Source organism: Suncus etruscus, chromosome 2, assembly GCF_024139225.1.
Source record: "Suncus etruscus isolate mSunEtr1 chromosome 2, mSunEtr1.pri.cur, whole genome shotgun sequence".
Taxonomy (NCBI): domain Eukaryota; kingdom Metazoa; phylum Chordata; class Mammalia; order Eulipotyphla; family Soricidae; genus Suncus; species Suncus etruscus.
In genome coordinates, this window is record NC_064849.1 from 155,137,702 (window position 1) to 155,150,523 (window position 12,822).

Consider the following 12,822-nt stretch of genomic DNA (forward strand, 5'->3'; position numbering starts at 1 on the left):
AAATTACTCCTGGCACTCCTCAAGGGATGATATGGGATGCCAGGGATTGAACCCAGGTGAGCTGTGTGCAAGGCAAGTACCCTACCCATTTTACTATAGCTCCAGCCCCTTGAAATGTATATAAATATATTTACCACTTATTATCAGTAAATATTTGATTTGTAAATCTGTTTTATATAGCTTTCTGCCTAGTGTCATGTAAAAATGTTTTACGTGAAAAAGGATCATGAGTGAAAAATGTAAGTAGCTCTGATGTAGTTGAGGAGCAATGTCAAATTCTACCCTGTGGCTTCTACCAGACAGGCCAGAAAATAAACTCAAAGACACTTGTAAGATCCACAGGCTGTAGAAACATACTCATGATGTAAAAGGCTTTCCCTATCACTGCCCATTTTATAACTAAAATCTTTTTTCAGCTGTTCATGTTCACCTATCAAGAAAAGATGATGAGGGGCAGGAGAGATAGCATGGAGGTATGGCGTTTGCCTTGCATGCAATCTTTCTCTCTGTTTTTGTCTGTCTGTCTAATGGTGTTTCGAATCCTGGCACCCCATATGGTCCCCCAGCCTGCCAGAAGTTATTTCTGAGCAGAGAGCCAGGAGTAACCCCTGAGCACTGCTGCGTGTGACTCAAAAACCAAATAAAAAAAAAAAAGAAAGAAAGAAAAGATGACGAGACCTATCAAAAAGCAAAGCCCACGTGTAAGCAGTCACAACAACAGCAGAACCAGACATGATCAAGTTGTTAGAGTTATCTACCAATAATTTTAAAATATTGTGTTAAGGGGCAAGAGAGATAGAAGAGAAATGAGGGCATTTGTCTTGTATGCAGACAACTTGAGTTAGATCCTCAGCATCCCATGTGGTCCCTGGAGCCTTCTAGGGGAGAGAAAGACTGACAAGTTAAAATTTGCTTTTGGAGAAACTGAACAGTGGATAAAAAAAACTATGGTACATCCACACAATGAAATATTATGCAGCTGTTAGAAAAACATGAAGTCATGAAATTTGCTTATACATGGATATACATGGGTAGTATTATGGTGAGTGACATTAGAGAAAGAGGGACAGACATAGAATCATCACACTCATCTGTGGGGTATAAGAAAAACCCATAGTATGAAAATAATCCTCAAAAACAATAGAAACAATGACAGGGAGAAGTGAGGTTAAGACAGACGGGACCACTCTAACAGTAATAGTTAGAAATGATCACACTTGATGACAAGAACTAAGAATTGAAAGGAAGAAAAGTGATATGTATGATACCCCTTCACTAACAGCATTGCAAACTATGGTGCTTGAGATGGGAGGAGGGAGGGAAGGAGGAGGGGGGAAGAGGGAGAGGAAGTGGAGGAGGAGAAGAAATCGGCGGCATAGAGGCAGGCTGGGGGTGGAGGTGGGGGGTAGGGACAAAAGGGTAACTGGGAAAATAGCAGCGCTCAAGGGATACTTTGTGCCCAAGAGTAGATTCTGGCAGTGCTCAGAAATCATGTAGTGCTAAACTCAAATCCAGGCCTCTTGCATGCAAATAAATGCTCTCCAGGGGCCAGAGCGGTGGCACAGCTGTAGGGTGTTTGCCTTGCACGTGGCTGACCTAGGTCAGACAGCGGCTCTATTCCCCAACATCCCATATGGTCCCCCAAGCCAGGAATGATTTCTGAGCGCATAGCCTGAAGTAATCCCTGAGTGTTACCGGGTGTGGCTCAAAAACAAACAAACAAAAAATGCTCTCCAGCCCATTGAGTTATCACTTAAGCCCTAAACTTTTGTTTTTGTTTTGGAATCACATGTGGCAATACTTACATGTTACTTTTGTACTTCAGAATTACTCCTGACACTACTTGGAGGACCAAATGGGACTAGAAATCAAGCCCAGCTCAATCTCCCCAAATCCTGACCCATAATAGAGGAACAAAGGTAATTTTCACTTGAAGAGAATATAGTTTAGTGATTATGAGTGTGGCAGCCTAGATTCAATTATGCTAAGAATAAGGGTCTTCATGTATTACATAGTTTCTCATACTACATTTCTTCCAACCAATCCAAGCACCAATGTAAAATTACTTCCACCATTGTATCTTGAATTCCCACCCATATCCAAGCCAATTCCCTTGGTGGTCATGAAATAACATATTTTATGTCAAAAAAAATAATAAGGGTCTTAATTTGATAAGGACATATTTTATCCAGGACCTATACATGGAATGTGAAAGCATCGTGTCATTTCCTTTAGATTTTTGAGATATAGTTATCAACAGAAGAGTGACCACACCACATTTTTGTTTGTTTGCTTGTTTTTATTTTGGGCCACACCCATTTGACACTCAGGGATTACTCCTGGCTATGTGCTCAGAAATCGCCCCTGGCTTGGGGGGACCATATAGGATACTGGGGGATCGAACCGAGGTCTGTCCTAGGCTAGCTCTTGCAAGGCAGACAGATGCCTTACCTCTAACACCACCTCTCCAGCCCTGTGACCACAATTTTTAAACTTACAGTTCTGTTCGGGGAGCCAGAAAATAAGCATTGTATTGATAAGTACTATAATGAATGTATGTGTGTATATATTATATATATAAAGAAAGAGAGGTTTTTTCACATATAGTTTCTTCAGGCCTACCTAGCTCTGAGTACAGATCTAGGAGTTAAGTCCTGAGCACCACCAAAAGGAAGGTAGAGAGAGAGAGTGAGATTTTCAGCAGAAAACCTCATTGAGAAGGCCAGAGCTATAATGCAGTAGGTAGGGCAAATGCCTGATCTGAGTTTGATTCCTGGCACCTCAGGTGGTCCCTCGAGTTCCGCCAGAGTAATCTTTTAGTGCAGAGCCAGGAGTAACTATTGAGCATCACTCAAGATGCTCAAGGTGTGAGTTAAAACCAAACCAAACCAAACATACAAACAAAAAGCCTCCACAAAGTTATATGTGTGAGCCACATCATGAATATACTGCTAAGGAACCTGCAAGCGTGGAAAATAGTGAGACTTTCTCAGTAGAAAGAAGAGTAAAGGCAAAAGCCATTAGGCTAATGAATACTTATTAATGTTTGTGGAACATTAAGGATTTTAATGTGCCTTAAGTAAAATAAGCATTTTTGTATTCACATGTATTTAAAGAAAGAAAGAAGTGTGTTCTGGAGAGATAGCACAGCGGTAGGGTGTTTGCCTTGTACGCGGCCAACCCAGTACAGATAGTTATTCAATTTCCGGCATCCTACATATCCCCCAAGCCTACCAGGGTGATTTCTGAGTACAGAGCCAGGAGTAACCCCTGAGCACTGCTGGGTGTGACCCAAAACAAAACAAAACAAAAAATAGAAGTGTGTTCATTTGGTACGAGTTTCTCTAACTCTTCATGGATCTAATTTTTAATCTGACCAGAAATTTGAAGGATTGAAATTTCCATTTGTTATACATATTAATTTACTACAGTGATTGCATTCAAGACTTCACACTAAAAAGACAAGTTTTCTACTGCTGAGCTATATCTCCAGCTCATATAAATGCCACCTTTAAGAAATATATAAGGGCCAAAGCAATAGCACAGTGATAGGGCATTTGCCTTGCATGTGACTGACCTGGGAGGGACCAGGGTTTGATCCTCAGCATCCCATATGGTTCCCCGAGCTTCCTGCCAGGAGCGATTTCTGAGTGCAGAGAGAAGGATAACCCCAGAGCAGTGGCCCAATTACCAAAAATAAATAAATAAATAAATAAATAAATAATAAATAAATAAATAAATAAATAAATAAATAAATGAAATAAAATAAAATAAAATTCAAAAAAGAAATATATATGCGTTTGATGCCTATTACTGCATATAGTACCCCGAGCACTGCCAGAAGTGGCAGAAAATGCTCCCTGAGAATAGAACTAGGCAAAAACCTTGATCGTAACCCTTAAAATATTTTTATTGCTTACCTTGCTATGAACTATCTATATTTTTTCGGATTAGTGAATTTTAATGATAGAAATTTTAGTTTAAGAAATATAAATAAAATTACATTTTATTAATTAAAATGAAATAAAATTAATCAAAATTCCAGGAAACTGTTGTTTCAAATATGTACAAACCCCCAACAGTCTCAAAGCAGAGCAGAGGAGAGCCCATGTAATTTGTTTAACTTAATAATTATCCAGAGTAAATAGACATAATTGATGGGAAGGGAGAATAAATGTCCATATTTTGTCTAAGTTTGACATTCTATGGTTTTTAAGAAATAAATTAGCATATAATTTTCAACAATAATACATTAATAAAGGTAACTAGATGTTTTCAAGATTGAAAATCACCTTACTGGCACAAGCAATCGAGCCCTGTTGAATTACTGTGACAAAGTTTGGCAATATTATCTCGCTATCCATTTTCCCTATTACCTCCCTACACGTCCTACCATTAAATCTAGTGCAGAAACCAGAAAAGGTCTTTAAAAACATAAAGCAAATCTTAAAATTCCACCATATAATGCTGTTTCAGACAGCTCCAGTCTTTTTTTCCAGGGTCTTCCAAGAGGCTGCAATCTCTTCCAAATCCACATCCTCAGGGTGTTTCCCAGTATTCACTATATTCGTTTCGTGGTCTCCCTTCTTTTTTTGGGGGGGGGGGTTTGGTTTTTGGGCCACACCCAGCGGTGCTCAGGGGTTACTCCTGGCTGTCTGCTCAGAAATAGCTCCTGGCAGGCACGGGGGACCATATGGGACACAGGGATTCGAACCAACCACCTTTGGTCCTGGATCGGCTGCTTGCAAGGCAAACGCCGTTGTGCTATCTCTCCGGGCCCGTGGTCTCCCTTCTTTCATTGAGTCTGACCAATCCTTTGCCATTCGTAGGTTTTTATTCTGGTGGTTTCTGTTCCTAAAACATTTCAGTTGTCTCCTCTCAGGCAGGCAATTTGTCATCTCTCAGGCTTCAGGCCAGATGTCACTTCCTCTGAGTAAACTTTGCAACATGCTTTATTTTACTTTCATGCATCAATTTTTATTTTTTTTTTTGCAACAAGCAAACCTATAAATGTTTAACAATTTTACTCAACAATAAAGAATTTAAGGAATATGAGTACATAATAAGTTAAAAGAAATTCTTTTCTGTGTGTGGAGGAAGCATTTTGTCAGCAAAAGTGACTTCTTAATATACACATTGGTAAATTTGTACCTATTCCAGCTTACAAAAAGTAATACCTGTGTCCTGCTGAAATAAATATAACATGTTTTTACTACTCTACTAATATAAAGTCATTTATTTTTAAGATTGTAAAAAGCTCACCGAAAGAACATCCCACCAAGTTATTTCAAGTCTATTTAGAATTGTTTTGCAACATGCTTTAAAGTGCCTCTCCCTTTGTTCTTTTTTCTAGTCACCTTGCTTGCTTTCTTCCATGGTAGTGGTTTACAGTGACCTCACTGTACTTGTTCTGACTTGTCTACTGTCTTCTCCCCTCTTAGAAAGCTCCCTGAGGAACTGATGGCTCCGTTTCCACACTAGAAAAGGGAAGAAGACCTTGCTCAAAGAAAGCTTGATAGATTTTTGTTTTACAAAATTACTAGAAGTGCTAATCAAGCGTGAAAGTTCTAAAAAGAGAAAAGATCATCATGTCCTTTGCTCACTATTTCTCATGAAGTTGACACTGTTGTTGTTTAAATGCAGGTGCTATAGTTCGATTGGAGTGGTAGAGTGGGTGTGAAGTGTAAGTGGGGAATGCCAATTGGTAGTTGATATTGTCAATTCATCCCTCCTTCCTAGAGGAGTCATGGAGTCCAGCTTTCGGATCAGCTGGATTCTTTCCAGTTGTGAGGCCATTCATTTCCTTGCCGCCCTCATCAATGTGTAGATGGGCAGGTCTAAGACAATTAGCTCTGGGCCAGGAGAGAGCGCACAGCGGCGTTTGCCTTGCAAGCAGCCGATCCAGGACCAAAGGTGGTTGGTTCGAATCCCGGTGTCCCATATGGTCCCCCGTGCCTGCCAGGAGCTATTTCTGAGCAGACAGCCAGGAGTAACCCCTGAGCACTGCCGGGTGTGGCCCCAAAACAAAAACAAAACAAAACAAAAAAGACAATTAGCTCTGGCATTTCCTAGGTCCTACATCGCCTAGTTGTATTAGGAGCCTCTCGAGGAGCTCAGAAAAAGATTCCATGTTATCATGAGAAAGAGCAGATTGAGAACCTTTTGACCTGAGTACTTCTATGTAAAACCAGGAGCTGTGACAGTTTCTCTGACTCCAGAGGGACACAGTCTTCAGGTATAACTGGAGAAAGAATTGAATAAAATGATGGAAGCTACAGGTGAATGAAGGTATAGAGTCATAAAAAAAAGTGAATGATGGAGGGGTGGGGTAAAAGAAAAAAGTTGATGGAGGCATATCACATCATAAACTCAGTTCCTATTGTCTTTTTTTTTTAAGAGAAGCAAAATAAACACATTTAAACAGAGTTAAATAGTTATTTAAGAAAATGCATTTAAGCACAGTTATTTAAGGAAATGTGAAAGAAGAGAAATAGAGGGCTGGAGAAATAGCACAGTGGTAGGGTGTTTGCCTTGCACGCAGCCAATTTCAGACGGATGATGGTTCAAATCACAGCATCCCATATGTTCCCCGAGCCTGCCAGGAGTGATTTCTGAGCACAGAGCCAGCACCACCAGGTGTGACCCCAAAAACAAAAATAGCAGGGGCCGGGAAGGTGGCGCTAGAGGTAAGGTGTCTGCCTTGCAAGCGCTAGTGTAGGAAGAACCGCGGTTCGATCCGCTGGCGTCCCATATGGTCACCCCCCCCCAAGCCAGGGGCTATTTCTGAGTGCATAGCCAGGAGTAACCCCTGAGCGTCAAATGGGTGGGGTCCAAACCCCCCCAAAAATAGCAAAAGAAGGAAGAAAAGAAGGAAGGGAGGGAGGAAGGAAGAACAGAAGGAAAGAAGGAAGGAAGGGAGAGAGGGAGGGAAGAACGAAGGAAGGACGGAAGGAAGGAAGGAAGAGAGGGAGGGAGGGAGGGAGGGAGGGAGGAAGGAAGGGAGGGAGGGAGGGGGGAGGGAGGGAGGGAGAGAGGGAGGAAGGAAGGGAGGGAGGGAGGGGGGAGGGAGGGAGGGAGGGAGGAAAGAAGGGAGGAAGGAAGGAAGGAAAGAAGGAAGGAAGGAAGGAAGGAAGGAAGGAAGGAAGGAAGGAAGGAAGGAAGGAAGGAAGGAAGGAAGGAAGGAAGGAAGGAAGGGAGGGAGGGAGGGAGGGGGGAGGGAGGGAGGGAGGAAGGAAGGGAGGGAGGGAGGGAGGAAGGGAGGGAGGGAGGGAGGAAGGAAGGAAGGAAGGAAATGGAGAGAGAGGGAGAATAGGAGAGTGAGGGAGACAGAGAGACAGACAAATTGAAAATTGACAGACAGAGAGATGTGGCCAAGCTTCCCAGAAGGAGAAAGGCCAATAACACACACCTCAGATCAGGTTGAGACACGTCTCCAAACTACAGATGAAACGCTCAGCTTCCTGAAGTAGAAATCAATGCTAACTTCTTTTTGTTTTGTTTTGGTTTTGGTTTTTGGGCCACACCCGTTTGACGCTCAGGGGTTACCCCTGGTTATACGCTCAGAAATCACCCCTGGCTTGGGGGGACCATATGGGACGCCGGGGGATCGAACCGCGGTCTGTCCTATGCTAGCGCTTGCAAGGCAGACACCTTACCTCTAGAGCCACCTTCCCGGCCCCAAGAAATCAATGCTAACTTCTTATTTCTCATTCCATGCAGAAGTAATTCTAAAAGTTGAGGCATATTAATTGACAAGATTCTCTCAATACAAAATCAGTATATTTAATATAAAGTAATCAAATAAAGAAGTAGCTATTCATAGAACTTGTTTAGAAAAGACAACTTTTCTTTCAGCAGGAACCGCTATCTTCCAGTTTTTTTTGGGGGGGGGGCCCCACACCCGTTTGACGCTCAGGGGTTACTCCTGGCTATGTGCTCAGAAGTCGCTCCTAGCTTGGGGGGGGGACCATATAGGACGCTGGGGGATCGAACCGCGGTCCATCCTACGCTAGCACTTGCAAGGCAAACACCTTACCTCTAGCTCCACCTTCCCAGCCCCTATCTTCCAGTTTTTTTTCCAGTAAATTACAGTCATGACCAACACAAAGGGAAAGAGCAGGGGCACCCGCTATATGTTTTCTCGACCCTTTAGAAAACATGGAGCTGTTTGGCCTTTGTTCACATACATGCAGATTTACAAGAAAGATGAGACTGTAGCATAAAGGGAATGGACACTTTTCAAAAGGAATACCCCATAAATGTTACCATGGAAAAACTGAAAGAGTCTACAATGTTACCCAGCATGCTGTTGGTATTGTTGTAAACAGACAAGTAAAGGACAAGATTCTTGCCAAGAGAATTAATGTTCATATTGAGCATATTAAGCACTCTAAAAGTCGAGACAGCTTTCTGAAGTGGGTGAAAGAAAATGATCAGAAAAAGAAGGTAGCCAAAGAGAAAGGGACCTTGGTTCAGTTGAGGCTCCAGCCTGCTCAGCCAGAGAAGTACACTTTGTGAGAACCAATGGAAAGGAGCCTGAGATGCTGGAACCCATTCCTTCTGAATTCATGACATGAGAGGCATTTTTCTTTGAAAGAGAGAGAGGGCGGGAGGGAGTCAAAAGAAAGGAGGGAGAGAGTGGGAGAGAGGGAGGGAGAGAGGAGAAAGGGGAGAGAGAGGAGAGAAGAAGGGAGAGAGAATAAGAGAAAGGGGAGAAAGGATAGATCGAGAGACATTTTTTAAATAAAAAAATCTCTGAACTATAAAAAAAACAGGAAACTTTCCTACACATAACATAATCTCTGCAGGGGTCCTCAAACTTTTTAAACAGGGGGCCAGTTCACTGTCCCTCAGACCATTGGAGGGTCTGACTATAGTAAAAACAAAACTTATGAACGAATTCTTATGCACATTGCATATATCTTATTTTGCAATGAAGAAACAAAACAGATACAAATACAATATGTGGCCTGCGGGCCATAGTTTGAGGACCACTGCGAGATATATGAAGAGTTTTCATATCTGAGAAATAGAGAAGAGATGGAGAAAACAGAACGAGGCAGAGGCTAATGTTTGACATTGTTACCCTTTCAGAAACTAATTGATAGTCTAAGCACATGCTTTAATTATGCAGAATTAAATTTTTAGTTGTTGGGGTTTATTCGTAATACTGCACTCAGGAATCTCTCCTGGCAGTATTCAGAGGACCATCTAGGGTGTCACGGATTGAACCCCAGGTAGGCCACATGCAAGGCAAATGGCATACCTGTTTTACTATTACTCTGGCACTTTATTGTTCAGAATTAAAGAAAATAGTAAAAATTAAAATTTTAAATTCAATCCACTTGCAATCCATTCTTGCAATAATAAATTTCAGACACAAAAGAAAAAAGAGCTGGAAGTTCCAGCTCACCTCAGGAAGCTCACCACAAAGAGTGATGAGTTTAGTTTGAGAAATAACTACATTTTGAACTGTCCTAATATTGAGAATGTATGAGGGAAATGCAGAGCCTGTTTAGAGTACAGGCAGGGGTCGGGTGGGGAGGAGGGAGATTTGGGACATGGGTGATGGGAATGTTGCACTGGTGATGGGTGGTGTTCCTTTTATGACTGAAACCCAAACACAATCATGTATGTAATCAAGGTGTTTAAATAAAAAAAAAATTCAATCCACTTAAAACCGTTCTTTAGTTGCTGTTAATTCATGTCACTTAAAGTTAAGATGTTTACTCACCAAATGGCACCAAGTAGCACAAATGGAATACAGAAGTACTAGGAAGAAAACACATAAGTCAGCTCTGAGCTGCTCCAAAGGCTGGGGCACATGCTTTGCTGAGAGGACCAGATGTGAATCCTAACACAGTGTGGTTCCTTGAGCACTTCTGTCCTCCCAAAACCAGCCTCCCACCCCCCAAAATTTTAAGTTATTTTTTTTGTTTTTCCAAGAGTTTTCATAGGTACTTGGTTCTTTTTCAGAGATTTGCGCGTATGATTTTGCTGCTCAAACATGTACAGAAGTAGAGGAGGCATGCATTTATGATTGAAATTTCTGTTTATGCATAAATGTTCCAATCCCATCCAAAGTGTCCATTCCTCCTCATTTTTGTTTCAGTGTCCCTCTACCTTGTCTCTGGTTCACCACTACCACCACCACCACTAGCCTACTTACACAGGAAGATGACCCAGGTAGTATTTATCCTCCCACTATTCCTTTTGGTCAGTACCCCTATACTCCTAAACATGTCTCACTTTAAAATGTTAGGTAGTCACTTTCAAAAGGGAAAATTCATTCTAGAATTGAAAAACAAGGTTCGAGGTCAAAGCAGCCTGATCTTAAGACTGGAAAGAGAGTATTGTGGGTAGGGCATTTGCCTTGAATCCCATTTGGTACCCCAAGCACTTCCAGGGGCAATTCATGAGTGCAGAACCAGGAGTAATCATTGAACATTGCTATGTGTGTCCCCCCAGAACCCAACCTCCCCAAAATATAAAACTGAAATGAAAGGGAGTGATTGAAGAATCATCCGCTGCATTAAGTAGTTCTTATTTGTCTTAAAGGAAATGGATGAGAGCTGATAGTAGTTTGGGAAAAGAACTACAAGATCAAATTTATTATTGTCGGAAATAACGAAAATACATTTTCCTACCTACATCCCTATTTGTCCTTCTCCTACCTCTCCCCCAACACACATGGACAAATGGAGAAGGGGGGAACCATGTCCTTTCTGAGTATGAACATTCTCATAACTGAGATAAATTCCATCTTAAATTTTCTGTTACACCTTGGAATGAATAACTGATCTTATTCATCCCATCTGAAGCCATAGAAATAAAAGATCACCGCTGTAAGTGATCAGGTCTGTTCTAATAACACTCAGTTTTCAGTTGATTATTGCTTTGTGAAAAGAACTTGGGAGCATTTAGTGTTCTCACTGCTTTTTCAGCAACTTTCAATCAATTTTTTACATTTCAGCTTTCTCATTACCCAAAAATTTGCCCTGCTATTGGCCTCCCATACCTCCTGAACTCCACATTGTACTGGCAGAACTTTTGTCAGATCTGTACTAAAGTCTGAAATTTCTCTCCCCAGTTTTTTCCATTACTCTTTTTTTTTTTTTTTTTTTTTTTTTTTGGTTTTTTTGTCACACCGGGCAGCGCTCAGGGGTTACTCTTGGCTCTACGCTCAAAAATTGCTCCTGGCAGGCTCAGGGGACCATATGGGATGCCAGGATTTGAACCACCGTCCTTCTGCATGGAAGGCAACCGCTCTACCTCCATGCTATCTCTCGGGCCCCCCATTACTTTTTATCTTTACTTAAATACACCTCTTGTGCTTCTAGCTCCTTGTCATCTTCTCTTTTTTTGAAAACCCAAGTGACACAGCTGGTAAAGAAGTAGTCAGAGAGAGTAGACAGTAAGGTAAAAGTTAGGAACCTAGACCAGAACAGCCCCCTATGACTGAACGTAGTGTCTGAATTTCCAAGAGTTACTAAATAACATAACCCAGCTACTAAAACTTGTCATTGTGGATTAGGAGTGTTCTGGTACAGAAGAATACTGTGGCTTAGATACATCGATTGCAATCCAATAGAGTTTACATGTATATGAACAAAGGCTACAAACCCTCATTAGCCAGTTTAGGTTGCATTGAGACCTACAGAACATTTCAGAAAAGAAAACCTCAGCACTTATAAAACAAGTGACAATTCAATTGGCTTCTTTTCTTTTCTTTTCTATTTGGGTCATCGCTGGAGGTGCTGATGCTCAAGGGACCATGTGAGGTGCCAGAAATCTAATCCATTTTTGTTGCATGCAAGGCAAATGCTCTATCCACTGTACTATCTCTCCTTTAGCTTCTTTAGGAGCTTACAAAGAAATCCTTATTTCCTGTCGTGGGAAAACAGAAAAGGCTTGAGAAATACTTCAGAACTTAAGAGTCAGGGCCAGAGAGATAGTGCATAGAGGTAAGTCGTTTGTCTTGCATGCAAAGGATGGTGGTTCGAATCCTGGCATCCTATATGGTCCCCTGAGCCTGCCAGGAGCAATTTCTGAGCGTTGAGCCAGGAGTAACCCCTGAGCGCCGCCGGGTGTGACCCAAAAACCAAAACCAACAAACAAAAAAACCAACCAACCAAAAAAAAAAAAAAAAAAACAGAAACAAAAACAAAAAACTTAAGAGTCCAGAAGCTTCAAAAATAATTGAAGCAGACTAATTGAAAGACAGATTCCTAATACACTTAGGTAGATGGCCTCAGAGGTTTCCATTTGACACCCCAACACGGCCTACAATGGTTGCCTATCTTATTGAAAACTAATGCATACTCCCAACAGAAAGCTAGTTCAGTAAGTGCTTTGGGGGTAAGGCAAGAGTAATCAAGGTGTTTAAATAAATAAAAAAATATATATACTTAAAAAAAAAAACGAAGTGGGAGATTCCCCCCCCCCCCAAAAAAATAAATAAAATTCTTAATATTTCTGCCCGTAGTAGAAAAAAAAAAAGGACAAGATATACAAACACACACACACACACACACACACAAAGAGTCCTCTTAGAAGTTTAATAAATGGGACCGGAGAGATAGCATGGAGGTAGAGCATTTGCCTTCCATGCAGAAGGACGGGGGTTCGAATTCCAGCATCCCATATGGTCCCCCGAGCCTGCCAGGAGCGATTTCTGAGCTTAGAGCCAGGAGTCACCCCTGAGCGCTGCCAGGTGTGACCCAAAAACAAACAAACAAACACATAAAAAAAAACTTGTCTTGTTTAGCCACTAGCAGATCCACATGGTAGTGCAAGGCTTCATAATTGACATATTTAACAGGG

The 12,822-nt window shown here is 41.6% G+C and overlaps 1 pseudogene; it reads left to right on the plus strand.

The window, feature by feature from the left end:
• The first annotated feature begins 8,093 nt into the window (after window positions 1-8,093).
• LOC126001968 (60S ribosomal protein L21-like) lies at window positions 8,094-8,678 on the plus strand (annotated as a pseudogene).
• Window positions 8,679-12,822: the final 4,144 nt, after the last annotated feature.